Consider the following 16,592-nt stretch of genomic DNA (forward strand, 5'->3'; position numbering starts at 1 on the left):
GCGGGCCACATGTACAAGGCCTGTCCAAGACGAGGAGCCGCCACTTACGCACAGATGGCCAGAGGTGGCAACACGAGCCGGGGACCGCCAAAGCCCAGCAGGGCACCACAAGATAGCACGGAAACGGTGCCTGGAGACACCCAGAAGGAAGAGCAGGCGGTAGCGGAGCAGACGGCAGACAGCGGGGAGGTACAGCAGCCGATCCAAGCTCCTTCAAGGCAGACGGAGGAAATGGAAGAGGAGGAATCAAAGGAGGCAGATGACTGGATCACAGTCAGAAATAGGAAGAGGAAACCTGTCTCGGGCCCCAAAGCCACCCAGAGAAGGGGGAAACGACACCTCCAAGCCGAGGATACAGGCAGCTCTTCTGATGGTGAGGACGGGCGCAAGAAGGGTCGCCACCAGAGGAAGAGACAGAGCGCCATGGGGAGAAAGGAGGGCAGCACCACCCAAGAAGGGAAAGACGATCCCTCTGTGGGGATGGGTAAAGGCCTCCCCCTACCCGGTGAGAACCAAGAGGTGTCCACCGGCCCACAGCTCCAGGTAACTGGGAGCAGCGGTCCTGTGACAGCCCCACTGTCAGATGGAGAACTGGACGGTGCGGACCCTGGGCTTGACACAAAGACACCGGAGCGGGGAAATGGCTCCAGCGTGGAGCCGGACAGCTACCTCAGCCCTGGGATGGTCCAGCAGTTTGCCGTCACCACGGGGATGCACGCAGCTACCCCAGAGGAGCAAGACCAGCAGCAAATGGACACTATTAACCTTGTAAATTGTTAAAATGGGGTTTAAAGTTGCCAGCATCAATGTGCGTAGCATCAAATCGGCTACGCGATGTGTTTCAACGATGGCCTTCCTGGCCAGCGTTAAAGCCGACCTCCTGTTTCTGCAGGAGTGTGGGATACCGCACCTCAGCAGCTACAGGAGATGGTCGAGCTTGTGGGCCCATGGGCAGTCAGTTTGGTCGGGGGGCAACGATAGCCGCGCCTCCGGCCTGGGTATCCTGTTGCGAGGAAGCAACTTCACCATCTCCGAGGTTAAGGAGGTGGTGGGCGGGCGCCTCCTCGTCGCCGACGTTATGTACAGGAATGCTCCCCTGAGACTGATCAATGTGTACGCCCCAGTGGGTAAGAGTGAACGGTTGGCCGTCCTGCAGCAGCTTCCACTGTTGCTGGCTACGTCCAGGCCGGTCATTCTGGCCGGAGACTTCAACTGTATCATTGATGCAGATGGACGATCCGGCGGGGGGGACAGTAAACTGGACGCCACGTCCAGAGCCCTGATGGACGCGGTAAAAGATGCCAAGCTGCACGACGTCTTCAGCACCCCTGCAGACGGAGCGCAGCGTAGATACACCTGGTCACGGGCAGACGGGTCTATCCGCTCAAGGATAGATTACCTGTTTGTGTCCCGAACGCTCTCGGTCAGATCCACCGACGTCAAGCCGGTGTTCTTCTCTGACCACTGCCTCCTGCTGGCCGACTGTCACCTACAGGACGAGCAGCGGGCGGGTAAGGGAACGTGGAAGCTGAACACTAAGCTGTTGACCCCGGGAAACATTGAGGAGCTCAAGAGGGACTACGCAGGTTGGAGAACCGTGAAGCCCCTCTTTGAGTCTCCAGCAGACTGGTGGGAAACAGTTAAAGGGAACATCAAGAGGTTCTTCATCCTCAAAGGTGTTCAGGAGGCGAGAGAGAGGCGGGGAAAACTGTCCCAGCTCCAGGAAAGTATGCAGAACCTGCTCCTGCTGCAGACGATGGGGGTCGATGTCACGGAGGACCTCAAGGAGGTGAAGGGCCAGCAAGCCTCGCTCTTTGCCTCAGAGGCCTCCAAGATAATCTTCCGGTCCAGGGTCCGCTCGGTGGAGCAGGACGAGACGTGCTCACGTTTCTTCTTCCAGAAGGTGCACAAAGAGAGCTCTGTGCTCAGCAGCCTGAAGGAAGAAGACGGCTCGACAACGTCATCTCAGGCTGACGTCATGAGGATCAGTAAATCCTTCTATGCCAGTCTGTATGACGCGAAGCCGACCGACAGCGCGGCCTCCCAGTCGTTCCTGTCGTCTATCACGGAGGTCTTAGACGACAGAACACGCGAGAGGCTGGACCAGCCGCTATCTCTGGACGAGCTGACCAAGGCCCTCGAGTCCTTCGAAAAGAATAAAACTCCCGGAAGCGATGGCTTACCGGTCGAGCTCTATTCCGCTCTGTGGGACTTGATTGGCCAGGACCTGCTGGAGGTGTATGTCAGTATGCTTCGGGCAGGTACCATGAGCGAATCCATGAGGAAAGGCATCATCACCCTCATCTATAAGCGGAAGGGGGAGAGGGAGGAACTCAAAAATTGGAGACCGATCACACTGTTGAATGCAGATTACAAAATCCTGTCAAAGGTAATTGCCAACCGGGTCAGGTCTGCTCTGGGGTCGGTGATTCACCCTGACCAAACCTGTGCTGTGCCAGGCAGGAAGATCGCTGAGAGTCTCGCACTCCTCAGGGATACGATCGCCTACGTGCAGGACAGAGGGTTGGACGCCTGCCTGATCAGCCTGGACCAGGAGAAAGCCTTTGACAGGATATCACACATGTATATGAGAGATGTTCTCTCCAAAATGGGCTTTGGGGAGGGAATCTGCAATTGGATCAGACTGCTCTACACCAACATTGTCAGTGCAGTCTCAATCAATGGGTGGGAATCAGATAGCTTCCCAGTCAGATCTGGAGTCAGGCAGGGCTGCCCTCTCTCTCCTGCCTTGTTTGTGTGCTGCATAGAGCCATTTGCCGAGTCCATCAGGAAGGATGCGAGCCTGAGAGGGGTGACTATTCCGGGCAGCGGGGGCCTGCAGGTTAAGGCCTCCCTGTACATGGATGACGTCGCCGTTTTCTGCTCGGATCCGCTGTCCGTGCGCAGACTCATGTGCATTTGTGACCAGTTCGAACGGGCCTCGGGGGCCAAGGTAAACCGAGGCAAGAGCGAGGCCATGCTCTTCGGGAACTGGGCCGACCAATCCTCGATCCCCTTCACCGTCAGGACCGCCCACCTGAAGGTGCTGGGTATTTGGTTCGGGGGGCTGGGGCGTGCGCCAAGTCTTGGGAGGAGCGTATCAGTAAAGTGAGGCAGAAACTGGGCAGATGGAGGCTACGGTCGCTCTCCATCACGGGAAAAAACCTGGTCATCAGGTGTGAGGCACTGTCATTGCTGTTGTACGTGGCACAGGTCTGGCCTATTCCCAGAACCTGCGCCGCTGCAGTCGCCCGGGCCATCTTCCAGTTCATATGGAGTTCAAAGATGGACCGGGTCCGAAGGGACTCACTGTACAAAGATCTGGGCAACGGGGGAAAAAATACACCCAATGCCACCCTCACCCTGATGGCCACCTTTGTGTGTGGCTGCATCAAGCTGTGCGTGGATCCCCGGTACGCAAACACCAAGTGTCACTACGTACTGAGGTTCTACCTGTCCCCGGTGTTGCGAAGGATGGGCCTGGCCTCGCTGCCGCGGAACGCTCCGAGTAGTTGGACCGTTCCGTACCACCTGTCCTTCGTGGAGAAATTTCTGAAGAAAAACACCTTTGACCACAAGTCCATCAGGAAGTGGTCAGCACGTAGCGTCCTCGAGACCCTTCGGGAAAAGGAGAGGGCGGATCCTGTTGAGTGGTTCCCTGAGCAGACTGTCAAAGCAATTTGGCAGAATGCCTCATCGCCAGAACTTTCCAACAAGCACCAAGACATGGCTTGGCTGGTGGTGAGAAGGGCTCTACCTGTGAGATCGTTTATGCACGCCCGGACTCTCAGCCGCACCGCACGCTGCCCTCGAAGCGGCTGCGGGGGGGACGAGACTGTCACACACCTCCTTCTGGAATGTGCCTATGCAGAGGAAGTCTGGAGAGGAATGCAGTGGTATTTGTCGAGGTTCGTCCCGAGCAGCGCCGTGACGCGGGACTCCGTGCTCTACGGCCTGTTCCCCGGGACGCACACCGAGACGAACATCAACTGCGCCTGGAGGATCATCAACTCGGTGAAGGACGCTCTCTGGGCGGTCCGAAACCTGTTGATCTTCCAGCTGAAGGAGTTGACCCCGACTGAGTGTTGCAGACTGGCACATTCCAAGGTCCAGGACTACGTGTTGAGGGACGCGCTGAAGCTTGGGGCAGCTGCCGCCAAGGCGCGGTGGGGAAAGACCACCGTTTAACATCTGCCTGTCGAAAGAAAAGCAGGGGGCCCATGCAGTCATTTGGGCTCTGCTGACGCCTCAGCTCAATATATGAGTGAGAGATGCACTGATCTGTATGGAATAATGATAATTCGGAGCTGTGTATGTAAATGTGGAAATATGAATGGCATTACCTAATGTACAGTGTATCAAATTATTCTATGCATATTTTATGAATAAAGTATATTTTTGAAATAAAAAAAAAGTTTCTGTTCTTATCAGTTTAATCGCTGATATCTCCCGAAGGTGGGAGTGTTTGTATTAAATGGATTTTTGGAGCAGGGAGATGGCTTAAGGGCTTGCTCTGTCCTCTCCATGTATCAGCCTGGTATTGCAGTGTTTCCAGGAATGGTGCACCCAACGCTTACCCAAGTTCAAAAGCAGGTGAATGCAATGTGAATCTCTTGCCTTTGCTAGTTTGCCGTGTTGATGGCAGTCAGTGATTGTTGCATCTATTGTCTTTTCAGTTGCAGGAAACTATCGTCTTTTGTTACGGGTTTTCTGTCTTATGAAGCTGCTCTGCAGTTACCTGATGAAGGTGCAGCACGCTGAAAGCCAGGACAGGGGTAACCCCAACGTGCTACAGGGAACATTCTGGAACCAGGGGCCTGCCAGGAAGGTAACTTGCCAATTTAAATGAATGGATTTGCCCTTGTCTGCCGTTTTGGGCTTCTGCGGTCGTTCTTGGAACGTATCCCACCGATGGTACGGCGGTGGCGGGGGGTGGGGTGACTGCTGTAATTTCAAAGAACCCCGTTGGGCTGAAACCTGGTGTTGTGGGATTTTTAACACAGTCAAATCAGGTTGTGGGATCCCATGACTCAGCCAATGTCAAATGGCTATCAGATCAGCCCCCACAGCCCCTTCCCAACCCCCCCGCCTCCCCCCCCACCCCCGAGGCAACAAATTTATCCTAATATTTTCTTGAACAAGAAAGAAATGTCTTTGGTCTGTTTCCTGAATAGAGTGAAACCCCCATCTCTGTTTGTTTCTTCGCAAACTACTGTACGGAAGCGACCTGCTTTAGTAGCTACGTCTGTACGTAAAGATTATTCACGCAGACGATCGCCCAAGGCTGGAACTGGCTTCAGCTCCCTGGTGCCACCAGGCAGCCGTACTAACCACTGATCCACTGTGCCACCCGTACGATTTGGAACGATTTGTCATCATTTGCGGTGCAAGTAGCGAAACAGTTGTCAGTTTGTCAACTGGGTCGGATTATAATGTTGTCAGCGATCTGCAGCAATGTGAACGGAGATGTCGAATCGAGCTGCTGGTGGTGATGAGGCGCGCTTGCAGCGTGACATGTTTACACGGGGAGATCAGCTCCCTCCCCATTCTCCACAGAGAGTCGGATACAAGTAGAGAGGATATTGAGAGTGGACGATAAAGAAAGGGTGCACGGACGTAATTCGCTTTTCGCAACTTTTCGGATTGATGCGGAATGCCGAGGAGCAAATCCTGTACGTGAGGGAAACGATGATTGGCATTTATGGGCAAGCTACACCAACACAAGGGGAGGCAATGAATAGGATCTTTCCGTCAAGGCCAACATTTCTCACCCATGCCGAGATCAGCCTGGTGGTGAGCTGCTCTCTCGAACCGCTGCAGTCCAAGTGCTGTCGGTAGCCCCGCGATGCTGTTTGGGCGGGGATTCCCGATTTTGACCCGGTAACACCGGAGGAACAAAGACATATTTGCAATTCAGGACAGCGAGTGTCTCGGAGGGGGGGGAGAACTTGCGAATGGTGGTGTTCCCGTGGATCTGCTGCCGTCATCCTTCGAGGCTGCGTTGGCCATGGGTTTGCAAGGTGCTGCCTGAGGAATTCTGGTGAATCTTGTAGATGCCGGGGGAATGAATGACCCTGCCGGGGGAATGAATGACCCTGCCGCCGCCGCTGTCCCCGATCACCGGGAGAAACCTCTCTGCAGTCGACCTGACGTGCGGTGGCTCCGGCCCGTGCCATCTGATTGGTCGTCAGCGCGACCTACGCGGCTACGTAACAGATGGAGAGAAAAGCACGGGGAAAGCACAGCGACTGCTGCAGAGTGATCTTCCGGTCTGGTTGGATATCTTGGAAGGAAGGTAGACGGTAAGGGAATAAAGGAACTTTGAATATCATCAAACTGATGGAAAGGATAGTCAGCAAATATGACCTCCACCGTTGGAGTATTGATGTGCTATCGCTTCTCGGCCTTTTGGCTTGGAATATGTGTAGTTTCTGTTCTTATCAGTTTAATCGCTGATATCTCCCGAAGGTGGGAGTGTTTGTATTAAATGGATTTTTGGAGCAGGGAGATGGCTTAAGGGCTTGCTCTGTCCTCTCCATGTATCAGCCTGGTATTGCAGTGTTTCCAGGAATGGTGCACCCAACGCTTACCCAAGTTCAAAAGCAGGTGAATGCAATGTGAATCTCTTGCCTTTGCTAGTTTGCCGTGTTGATGGCAGTCAGTGATTGTTGCATCTATTGTCTTTTCAGTTGCAGGAAACTATCGTCTTTTGTTACGGGTTTTCTGTCTTATGAACCTGCTCTGCAGTTACCTGATGAAGGTGCAGCACGCAGAAAGCCAGGACAGGGGTAACCCCAACGTGCTACAGGGAACATTCTGGAACCAGGGGCCTGCCAGGAAGGTAACTTGCCAATTTAAATGAATGGATTTGCCCTTGTCTGCCGTTTTGGGCTTCTGCGGTCGTTCTTGGAACGTATCCCACCGATGGTACGGCGGTGGCGGGGGGTGGGGTGACTGCTGTAATTTCAAAGAACCCCGTTGGGCTGAAACCTGGTGTTGTGGGATTTTTAACACAGTCAAATCAGGTTGTGGGATCCCATGACTCAGCCAATGTCAAATGGCTATCAGATCAGCCCCCACAGCCCCTTCCCAACCCCCCCGCCTCCCCCCCCACCCCCGAGGCAACAAATTTATCCTAATATTTTCTTGAACAAGAAAGAAATGTCTTTGGTCTGTTTCCTGAATAGAGTGAAACCCCCATCTCTGTTTGTTTCTTCGCAAACTACTGTACGGAAGCGACCTGCTTTAGTAGCTACGTCTGTACGTAAAGATTATTCACGCAGACGATCGCCCAAGGCTGGAACTGGCTTCAGCTCCCTGGTGCCACCAGGCAGCCGTACTAACCACTGATCCACTGTGCCACCAGTACGATTTGGAACGATTTGTCATCATTTGCGGTGCAAGTAGCGAAACAGTTGTCAGTTTGTCAACTGGGTCGGATTATAATGTTGTCAGCGATCTGCAGCAATGTGAACGGAGATGTCGAATCGAGCTGCTGGGGGTGATGAGGCGCGCTTGCAGCGTGACATGTTTACACGGGGAGATCAGCTCCCTCCCCATTCTCCACAGAGAGTCGGATACAAGTAGAGAGGATATTGAGAGTGGACGATAAAGAAAGGGTGCACGGACGTAATTCGCTTTTCGCAACTTTTCGGATTGATGCGGAATGCCGAGGAGCGAATCCTGTACGTGAGGGAAACGATGATTGGCATTTATGGGCAAGCTACACCAACACAAGGGGAGGCAATGAATAGGATCTTTCCGTCAAGGCCAACATTTCTCGCCCATGCCGAGATCAGCCTGGTGGTGAACTGGTCTCTCGAACCGCTGCAGTCCAAGTGCTGTCGGTAGCCCCGCGATGCTGTTTGGGCGGGGATTCCCGATTTTGACCCGGTAACACCGGAGGAACAAAGACATATTTGCAATTCAGGACAGCGAGTGTCTCGGGGGGGGGGAGGGTGGAGAACTTGCGAATGGTGGTGTTCCCGTGGATCTGCTGCCGTCATCCTTCGAGGCTGCGTTGGCCATGGGTTTGCAAGGTGCTGCCTGAGGAATTCTGGTGAATCTTGTAGATGCCGGGGGAATGAATGACCCTGCCGGGGGAATGAATGACCCTGCCGCCGCCGCTGTCCCCTATCACCGGGAGAAACCTCTCTGCAGTCGACCTGACGTGCGGTGGCTCCGGCCCGTGCCATCTGATTGGTCGTCAGCGCGACCTACGCGGCTACGTAACAGATGGAGAGAAAAGCACGGGGAAAGCACAGCGACTGCTGCAGAGTGATCTTCCGGTCTGGTTGGATATCTTGGAAGGAAGGTAGACGGTAAGGGAATAAAGGAACTTTGAATATCATCAAACTGATGGAAAGGATAGTCGGCAAATATGACCTCCACCGTTGGAGTATTGATGTGCTATCGCTTCTCGGCCTTTTGGCTTGGAATATGTGTAGTTTCTGTTCTTATCAGTTTAATCGCTGATATCTCCCGAAGGTGGGAGTGTTTGTATTAAATGGATTTTTGGAGCAGGGAGATGGCTTAAGGGCTTGCTCTGTCCTCTCCATGTATCAGCCTGGTATTGCAGTGTTTCCAGGAATGGTGCACCCAACGCTTACCCAAGTTCAAAAGCAGGTGAATGCAATGTGAATCTCTTGCCTTTGCTAGTTTGCCGTGTTGATGGCAGTCAGTGATTGTTGCATCTATTGTCTTTTCAGTTGCAGGAAACTATCGTCTTTTGTTACGGGTTTTCTGTCTTATGAACCTGCTCTGCAGTTACCTGATGAAGGTGCAGCACGCAGAAAGCCAGGACAGGGGTAACCCCAACGTGCTACAGGGAACATTCTGGAACCAGGGGCCTGCCAGGAAGGTAACTTGCCAATTTAAATGAATGGATTTGCCCTTGTCTGCCGTTTTGGGCTTCTGCGGTCGTTCTTGGAACGTATCCCACCGATGGTACGGCGGTGGCGGGGGGTGGGGTGACTGCTGTAATTTCAAAGAACCCCGTTGGGCTGAAACCTGGTGTTGTGGGATTTTTAACACAGTCAAATCAGGTTGTGGGATCCCATGACTCAGCCAATGTCAAATGGCTATCAGATCAGCCCCCACAGCCCCTTCCCAACCCCCCCGCCTCCCCCCCCACCCCCGAGGCAACAAATTTATCCTAATATTTTCTTGAACAAGAAAGAAATGTCTTTGGTCTGTTTCCTGAATAGAGTGAAACCCCCATCTCTGTTTGTTTCTTCGCAAACTACTGTACGGAAGCGACCTGCTTTAGTAGCTACGTCTGTACGTAAAGATTATTCACGCAGACGATCGCCCAAGGCTGGAACTGGCTTCAGCTCCCTGGTGCCACCAGGCAGCCGTACTAACCACTGATCCACTGTGCCACCCGTACGATTTGGAACGATTTGTCATCATTTGCGGTGCAAGTAGCGAAACAGTTGTCAGTTTGTCAACTGGGTCGGATTATAATGTTGTCAGCGATCTGCAGCAATGTGAACGGAGATGTCGAATCGAGCTGCTGGTGGTGATGAGGCGCGCTTGCAGCGTGACATGTTTACACGGGGAGATCAGCTCCCTCCCCATTCTCCAGAGAGTCGGATACAAGTAGAGAGGATATTGAGAGTGGACGATAAAGAAAGGGTGCACGGACGTAATTCGCTTTTCGCAACTTTTCGGATTGATGCGGAATGCCGAGGAGCAAATCCTGTACGTGAGGGAAACGATGATTGGCATTTATGGGCAAGCTACACCAACACAAGGGGAGGCAATGAATAGGATCTTTCCGTCAAGGCCAACATTTCTCACCCATGCCGAGATCAGCCTGGTGGTGAGCTGCTCTCTCGAACCGCTGCAGTCCAAGTGCTGTCGGTAGCCCCGCGATGCTGTTTGGGCGGGGATTCCCGATTTTGACCCGGTAACACCGGAGGAACAAAGACATATTTGCAATTCAGGACAGCGAGTGTCTCGGAGCGGGGGGAGAACTTGCGAATGGTGGTGTTCCCGTGGATCTGCTGCCGTCATCCTTCGAGGCTGCGTTGGCCATGGGTTTGCAAGGTGCTGCCTGAGGAATTCTGGTGAATCTTGTAGATGCCGGGGGAATGAATGACCCTGCCGGGGGAATGAATGACCCTGCCGCCGCCGCTGTCCCCGATCACCGGGAGAAACCTCTCTGCAGTCGACCTGACGTGCGGTGGCTCCGGCCCGTGCCATCTGATTGGTCGTCAGCGCGACCTACGCGGCTACGTAACAGATGGAGAGAAAAGCACGGGGAAAGCACAGCGACTGCTGCAGAGTGATCTTCCGGTCTGGTTGGATATCTTGGAAGGAAGGTAGACGGTAAGGGAATAAAGGAACTTTGAATATCATCAAACTGATGGAAAGGATAGTCGGCAAATATGACCTCCACCGTTGGAGTATTGATGTGCTATCGCTTCTCGGCCTTTTGGCTTGGAATATGTGTAGTTCCTGAGGTCCAGAGGAAGAGATTCTGCTCGAGAGCTGCAGGTTCGACGCTGCAGAAGTGCGCTGGCGGGAGAAAAACCAAGGGGTTCGTGTTGCGAGTCGTTGGAGCTGCTGGAGACCATCGCTGGATCGTGATTGGCCGCTGGAGGATCGTTTGGTTGTGCTGACCTGCTCTTGGTGGATCTTTATGCTGGCTTCGGCCTAACGCCAATTCAGGTATCAGCCAACCTCAGAGCTATGGCCTCAGCAGCCGCTCGCAGCCCTGGCCAGGGCATTCGCAACACAGTCAGGGTGACTGTGAAGAAGGTGGAGGAGCACACACCGGTCGATCGGACGGTGTTTGTGAAGAAGGTTTTGCTGGAGTGCTGTGGGTTTGCAGCAGCGGACGTGTACTGCCTGCAGGATTTCCCTGGGGCAGGCTACTTCGACGTGACCTTCAGGAGCGTGAAGCATTGTGAGCAGCTCCTGAAGGTCTTCAAGGAGAAGGAAGGGGAACCTCTGTTCTCCATCTTGTCGGCGGTCCCGTTGTGTGTGCTTCCTGCGCAGAGGAGTCGGGTTGTGACAATCCAAATGTACAACCCTTACGTCCCAGCGGCAGATGTTCTCACCTTCTTGAAGAGGTATGTCCAGGTGGAAGGCGAAAGCACCGATGTGGTCGATCCTTTCGGGATCTGGACCAGTAAGCGGCAGGTCAAGGTAACCCTGAGGGTCGATGGCAGCGGGAACATCCTCCACCCACCCTCCAGCTTCGCCATCGGAGGAAGCAGAGGTTACCTGACGTACGCAGGGCAGCCGAAGGTGTGCCGAACCTGCGGGAGGTCAGGCCACATGGCGGCCGACTGTAAGGTGACTGTATGCCGAAATTGCAAACAGGAAGGCCACCTGACCAAGGATTGCAAGGAGGCCAAGAACTGTAACCTGTGCGGAGAGGCGGGCCACATGTACAAGGCCTGTCCAAGACGAGGAGCCGCCACTTACGCACAGATGGCCAGAGGTGGCAACACGAGCCGGGGACCGCCAAAGCCCAGCAGGGCACCACAAGATAGCACGGAAACGGTGCCTGGAGACACCCAGAAGGAAGAGCAGGCGGTAGCGGAGCAGACGGCAGACAGCGGGGAGGTACAGCAGCCGATCCAAGCTCCTTCAAGGCAGACGGAGGAAATGGAAGAGGAGGAATCAAAGGAGGCAGATGACTGGATCACAGTCAGAAATAGGAAGAGGAAACCTGTCTCGGGCCCCAAAGCCACCCAGAGAAGGGGGAAACGACACCTCCAAGCCGAGGATACAGGCAGCTCTTCTGATGGTGAGGACGGGCGCAAGAAGGGTCGCCACCAGAGGAAGAGACAGAGCGCCATGGGGAGAAAGGAGGGCAGCACCACCCAAGAAGGGAAAGACGATCCCTCTGTGGGGATGGGTAAAGGCCTCCCCCTACCCGGTGAGAACCAAGAGGTGTCCACCGGCCCACAGCTCCAGGTAACTGGGAGCAGCGGTCCTGTGACAGCCCCACTGTCAGATGGAGAACTGGACGGTGCGGACCCTGGGCTTGACACAAAGACACCGGAGCGGGGAAATGGCTCCAGCGTGGAGCCGGACAGCTACCTCAGCCCTGGGATGGTCCAGCAGTTTGCCGTCACCACGGGGATGCACGCAGCTACCCCAGAGGAGCAAGACCAGCAGCAAATGGACACTATTAACCTTGTAAATTGTTAAAATGGGGTTTAAAGTTGCCAGCATCAATGTGCGTAGCATCAAATCGGCTACGCGATGTGTTTCAACGATGGCCTTCCTGGCCAGCGTTAAAGCCGACCTCCTGTTTCTGCAGGAGTGTGGGATACCGCACCTCAGCAGCTACAGGAGATGGTCGAGCTTGTGGGCCCATGGGCAGTCAGTTTGGTCGGGGGGCAACGATAGCCGCGCCTCCGGCCTGGGTATCCTGTTGCGAGGAAGCAACTTCACCATCTCCGAGGTTAAGGAGGTGGTGGGCGGGCGCCTCCTCGTCGCCGACGTTATGTACAGGAATGCTCCCCTGAGACTGATCAATGTGTACGCCCCAGTGGGTAAGAGTGAACGGTTGGCCGTCCTGCAGCAGCTTCCACTGTTGCTGGCTACGTCCAGGCCGGTCATTCTGGCCGGAGACTTCAACTGTATCATTGATGCAGATGGACGATCCGGCGGGGGGGACAGTAAACTGGACGCCACGTCCAGAGCCCTGATGGACGCGGTAAAAGATGCCAAGCTGCACGACGTCTTCAGCACCCCTGCAGACGGAGCGCAGCGTAGATACACCTGGTCACGGGCAGACGGGTCTATCCGCTCAAGGATAGATTACCTGTTTGTGTCCCGAACGCTCTCGGTCAGATCCACCGACGTCAAGCCGGTGTTCTTCTCTGACCACTGCCTCCTGCTGGCCGACTGTCACCTACAGGACGAGCAGCGGGCGGGTAAGGGAACGTGGAAGCTGAACACTAAGCTGTTGACCCCGGGAAACATTGAGGAGCTCAAGAGGGACTACGCAGGTTGGAGAACCGTGAAGCCCCTCTTTGAGTCTCCAGCAGACTGGTGGGAAACAGTTAAAGGGAACATCAAGAGGTTCTTCATCCTCAAAGGTGTTCAGGAGGCGAGAGAGAGGCGGGGAAAACTGTCCCAGCTCCAGGAAAGTATGCAGAACCTGCTCCTGCTGCAGACGATGGGGGTCGATGTCACGGAGGACCTCAAGGAGGTGAAGGGCCAGCAAGCCTCGCTCTTTGCCTCAGAGGCCTCCAAGATAATCTTCCGGTCCAGGGTCCGCTCGGTGGAGCAGGACGAGACGTGCTCACGTTTCTTCTTCCAGAAGGTGCACAAAGAGAGCTCTGTGCTCAGCAGCCTGAAGGAAGAAGACGGCTCGACAACGTCATCTCAGGCTGACGTCATGAGGATCAGTAAATCCTTCTATGCCAGTCTGTATGACGCGAAGCCGACCGACAGCGCGGCCTCCCAGTCGTTCCTGTCGTCTATCACGGAGGTCTTAGACGACAGAACACGCGAGAGGCTGGACCAGCCGCTATCTCTGGACGAGCTGACCAAGGCCCTCGAGTCCTTCGAAAAGAATAAAACTCCCGGAAGCGATGGCTTACCGGTCGAGCTCTATTCCGCTCTGTGGGACTTGATTGGCCAGGACCTGCTGGAGGTGTATGTCAGTATGCTTCGGGCAGGTACCATGAGCGAATCCATGAGGAAAGGCATCATCACCCTCATCTATAAGCGGAAGGGGGAGAGCGAGGAACTCAAAAATTGGAGACCGATCACACTGTTGAATGCAGATTACAAAATCCTGTCAAAGGTAATTGCCAACCGGGTCAGGTCTGCTCTGGGGTCGGTGATTCACCCTGACCAAACCTGTGCTGTGCCAGGCAGGAAGATCGCTGAGAGTCTCGCACTCCTCAGGGATACGATCGCCTACGTGCAGGACAGAGGGTTGGACGCCTGCCTGATCAGCCTGGACCAGGAGAAAGCCTTTGACAGGATATCACACATGTATATGAGAGATGTTCTCTCCAAAATGGGCTTTGGGGAGGGAATCTGCAATTGGATCAGACTGCTCTACACCAACATTGTCAGTGCAGTCTCAATCAATGGGTGGGAATCAGATAGCTTCCCAGTCAGATCTGGAGTAAGGCAGGGCTGCCCTCTCTCTCCTGCCTTGTTTGTGTGCTGCATAGAGCCATTTGCCGAGTCCATCAGGAAGGATGCGAGCCTGAGAGGGGTGACTATTCCGGGCAGCGGGGGCCTGCAGGTTAAGGCCTCCCTGTACATGGATGACGTCGCCGTTTTCTGCTCGGATCCGCTGTCCGTGCGCAGACTCATGTGCATTTGTGACCAGTTCGAACGGGCCTCGGGGGCCAAGGTAAACCGAGGCAAGAGCGAGGCCATGCTCTTCGGGAACTGGGCCGACCAATCCTCGATCCCCTTCACCGTCAGGACCGACCACCTGAAGGTGCTGGGTATTTGGTTCGGGGGGCTGGGGCGTGCGCCAAGTCTTGGGAGGAGCGTATCAGTAAAGTGAGGCAGAAACTGGGCAGATGGAGGCTACGGTCGCTCTCCATCACGGGAAAAAACCTGGTCATCAGGTGTGAGGCACTGTCATTGCTGTTGTACGTGGCACAGGTCTGGCCTATTCCCAGAACCTGCGCCGCTGCAGTCGTCCGGGCCATCTTCCAGTTCATATGGAGTTCAAAGATGGACCGGGTCCGAAGGGACTCACTGTACAAAGATCTGGGCAACGGGGGAAAAAATACACCCAATGCCACCCTCACCCTGATGGCCACCTTTGTGTGTGGCTGCATCAAGCTGTGCGTGGATCCCCGGTACGCAAACACCAAGTGTCACTACGTACTGAGGTTCTACCTGTCCCCGGTGTTGCGAAGGATGGGCCTGGCCTCGCTGCCGCGGAACGCTCCGAGTAGTTGGACCGTTCCGTACCACCTGTCCTTCGTGGAGAAATTTCTGAAGAAAAACACCTTTGACCACAAGTCCATCAGGAAGTGGTCAGCACGTAGCGTCCTCGAGACCCTTCGGGAAAAGGAGAGGGCGGATCCTGTTGAGTGGTTCCCTGAGCAGACTGTCAAAGCAATTTGGCAGAATGCCTCATCGCCAGAACTTTCCAACAAGCACCAAGACATGGCTTGGCTGGTGGTGAGAAGGGCTCTACCTGTGAGATCGTTTATGCACGCCCGGACTCTCAGCCGCACCGCACGCTGCCCTCGAAGCGGCTGCGGGGGGGACGAGACTGTCACACACCTCCTTCTGGAATGTGCCTATGCAGAGGAAGTCTGGAGAGGAATGCAGTGGTATTTGTCGAGGTTCGTCCCGAGCAGCGCCGTGACGCGGGACTCCGTGCTCTACGGCCTGTTCCCCGGGACGCACACCGAGACGAACATCAACTGCGCCTGGAGGATCATCAACTCGGTGAAGGTCGCTCTCTGGGCGGTCCGAAACCTGTTGATCTTCCAGCTGAAGGAGTTGACCCCGACTGAGTGTTGCAGACTGGCACATTCCAAGGTCCAGGACTACGTGTTGAGGGACGCGCTGAAGCTTGGGGCAGCTGCCGCCAAGGCGCGGTGGGGAAAGACCACCGTTTAACATCTGCCTGTCGATAGAAAAGCAGGGGGCCCATGCAGTCATTTGGGCTCTGCTGTCGCCTCAGCTCAATATATGAGTGAGAGATGCACTGATCTGTATGGAATAATGACAATTCGGAGCTGTGTATGTAAATGTGGAAATATGAATGGCATTACCTAATGTACAGTGTATCAAATTATTCTATGCATATTTTATGAATAAAGTATATTTTTGAAATAAAAAAAAAATTCTGTTCTTATCAGTTTAATCGCTGATATCTCCCGAAGGTGGGAGTGTTTGTATTAAATGGATTTTTGGAGCAGGGAGATGGCTTAAGGGCTTGCTCTGTCCTCTCCATGTATCAGCCTGGTATTGCAGTGTTTCCAGGAATGGTGCACCCAACGCTTACCCAAGTTCAAAAGCAGGTGAATGCAATGTGAATCTCTTGCCTTTGCTAGTTTGCCGTGTTGATGGCAGTCAGTGATTGTTGCATCTATTGTCTTTTCAGTTGCAGGAAACTATCGTCTTTTGTTACGGGTTTTCTGTCTTATGAACCTGCTCTGCAGTTACCTGATGAAGGTGCAGCACGCAGAAAGCCAGGACAGGGGTAACCCCAACGTGCTACAGGGAACATTCTGGAACCAGGGGCCTGCCAGGAAGGTAACTTGCCAATTTAAATGAATGGATTTGCCCTTGTCTGCCGTTTTGGGCTTCTGCGGTCGTTCTTGGAACGTATCCCACCGATGGTACGGCGGTGGCGGGGGGTGGGGTGACTGCTGTAATTTCAAAGAACCCCGTTGGGCTGAAACCTGGTGTTGTGGGATTTTTAACACAGTCAAATCAGGTTGTGGGATCCCATGACTCAGCCAATGTCAAATGGCTATCAGATCAGCCCCCACAGCCCCTTCCCAACCCCCCCGCCTCCCCCCCCACCCCCGAGGCAACAAATTTATCCTAATATTTTCTTGAACAAGAAAGAAATGTCTTTGGTCTGTTTCCTGAATAGAGTGAAACCCCCATCTCTGTTTGTTTCTTCG

General features: G+C 54.3%; 2 non-coding genes and 2 pseudogenes across 2 annotated transcripts; all 4 read left to right on the forward strand.

Moving 5' to 3' along the window:
• Positions 1–4,392: 4,392 nt before the first annotated feature.
• Positions 4,393–4,571, forward strand: LOC132831932 (U2 spliceosomal RNA; annotated as a pseudogene).
• A 1,821-nt stretch (positions 4,572–6,392) lies between these two features.
• LOC132831843 (U2 spliceosomal RNA) lies at positions 6,393–6,584 on the forward strand. The gene has a single exon (XR_009646793.1). It is a non-coding gene; the product is annotated as a U2 spliceosomal RNA (small nuclear RNA).
• A 1,827-nt stretch (positions 6,585–8,411) lies between these two features.
• LOC132831854 (U2 spliceosomal RNA) lies at positions 8,412–8,603 on the forward strand. Its single transcript, XR_009646804.1, has one exon. It is a non-coding gene; the product is annotated as a U2 spliceosomal RNA (small nuclear RNA).
• Positions 8,604–15,780: 7,177 nt separating this feature from the next.
• On the forward strand, positions 15,781–15,958 carry LOC132831941 (U2 spliceosomal RNA; annotated as a pseudogene).
• The last annotated feature ends 634 nt before the right edge of the window (positions 15,959–16,592 follow it).

The sequence above is a fragment of the Hemiscyllium ocellatum genome, chromosome 33 (assembly GCF_020745735.1).
Source record: "Hemiscyllium ocellatum isolate sHemOce1 chromosome 33, sHemOce1.pat.X.cur, whole genome shotgun sequence".
Lineage (NCBI taxonomy): Eukaryota > Metazoa > Chordata > Chondrichthyes > Orectolobiformes > Hemiscylliidae > Hemiscyllium > Hemiscyllium ocellatum.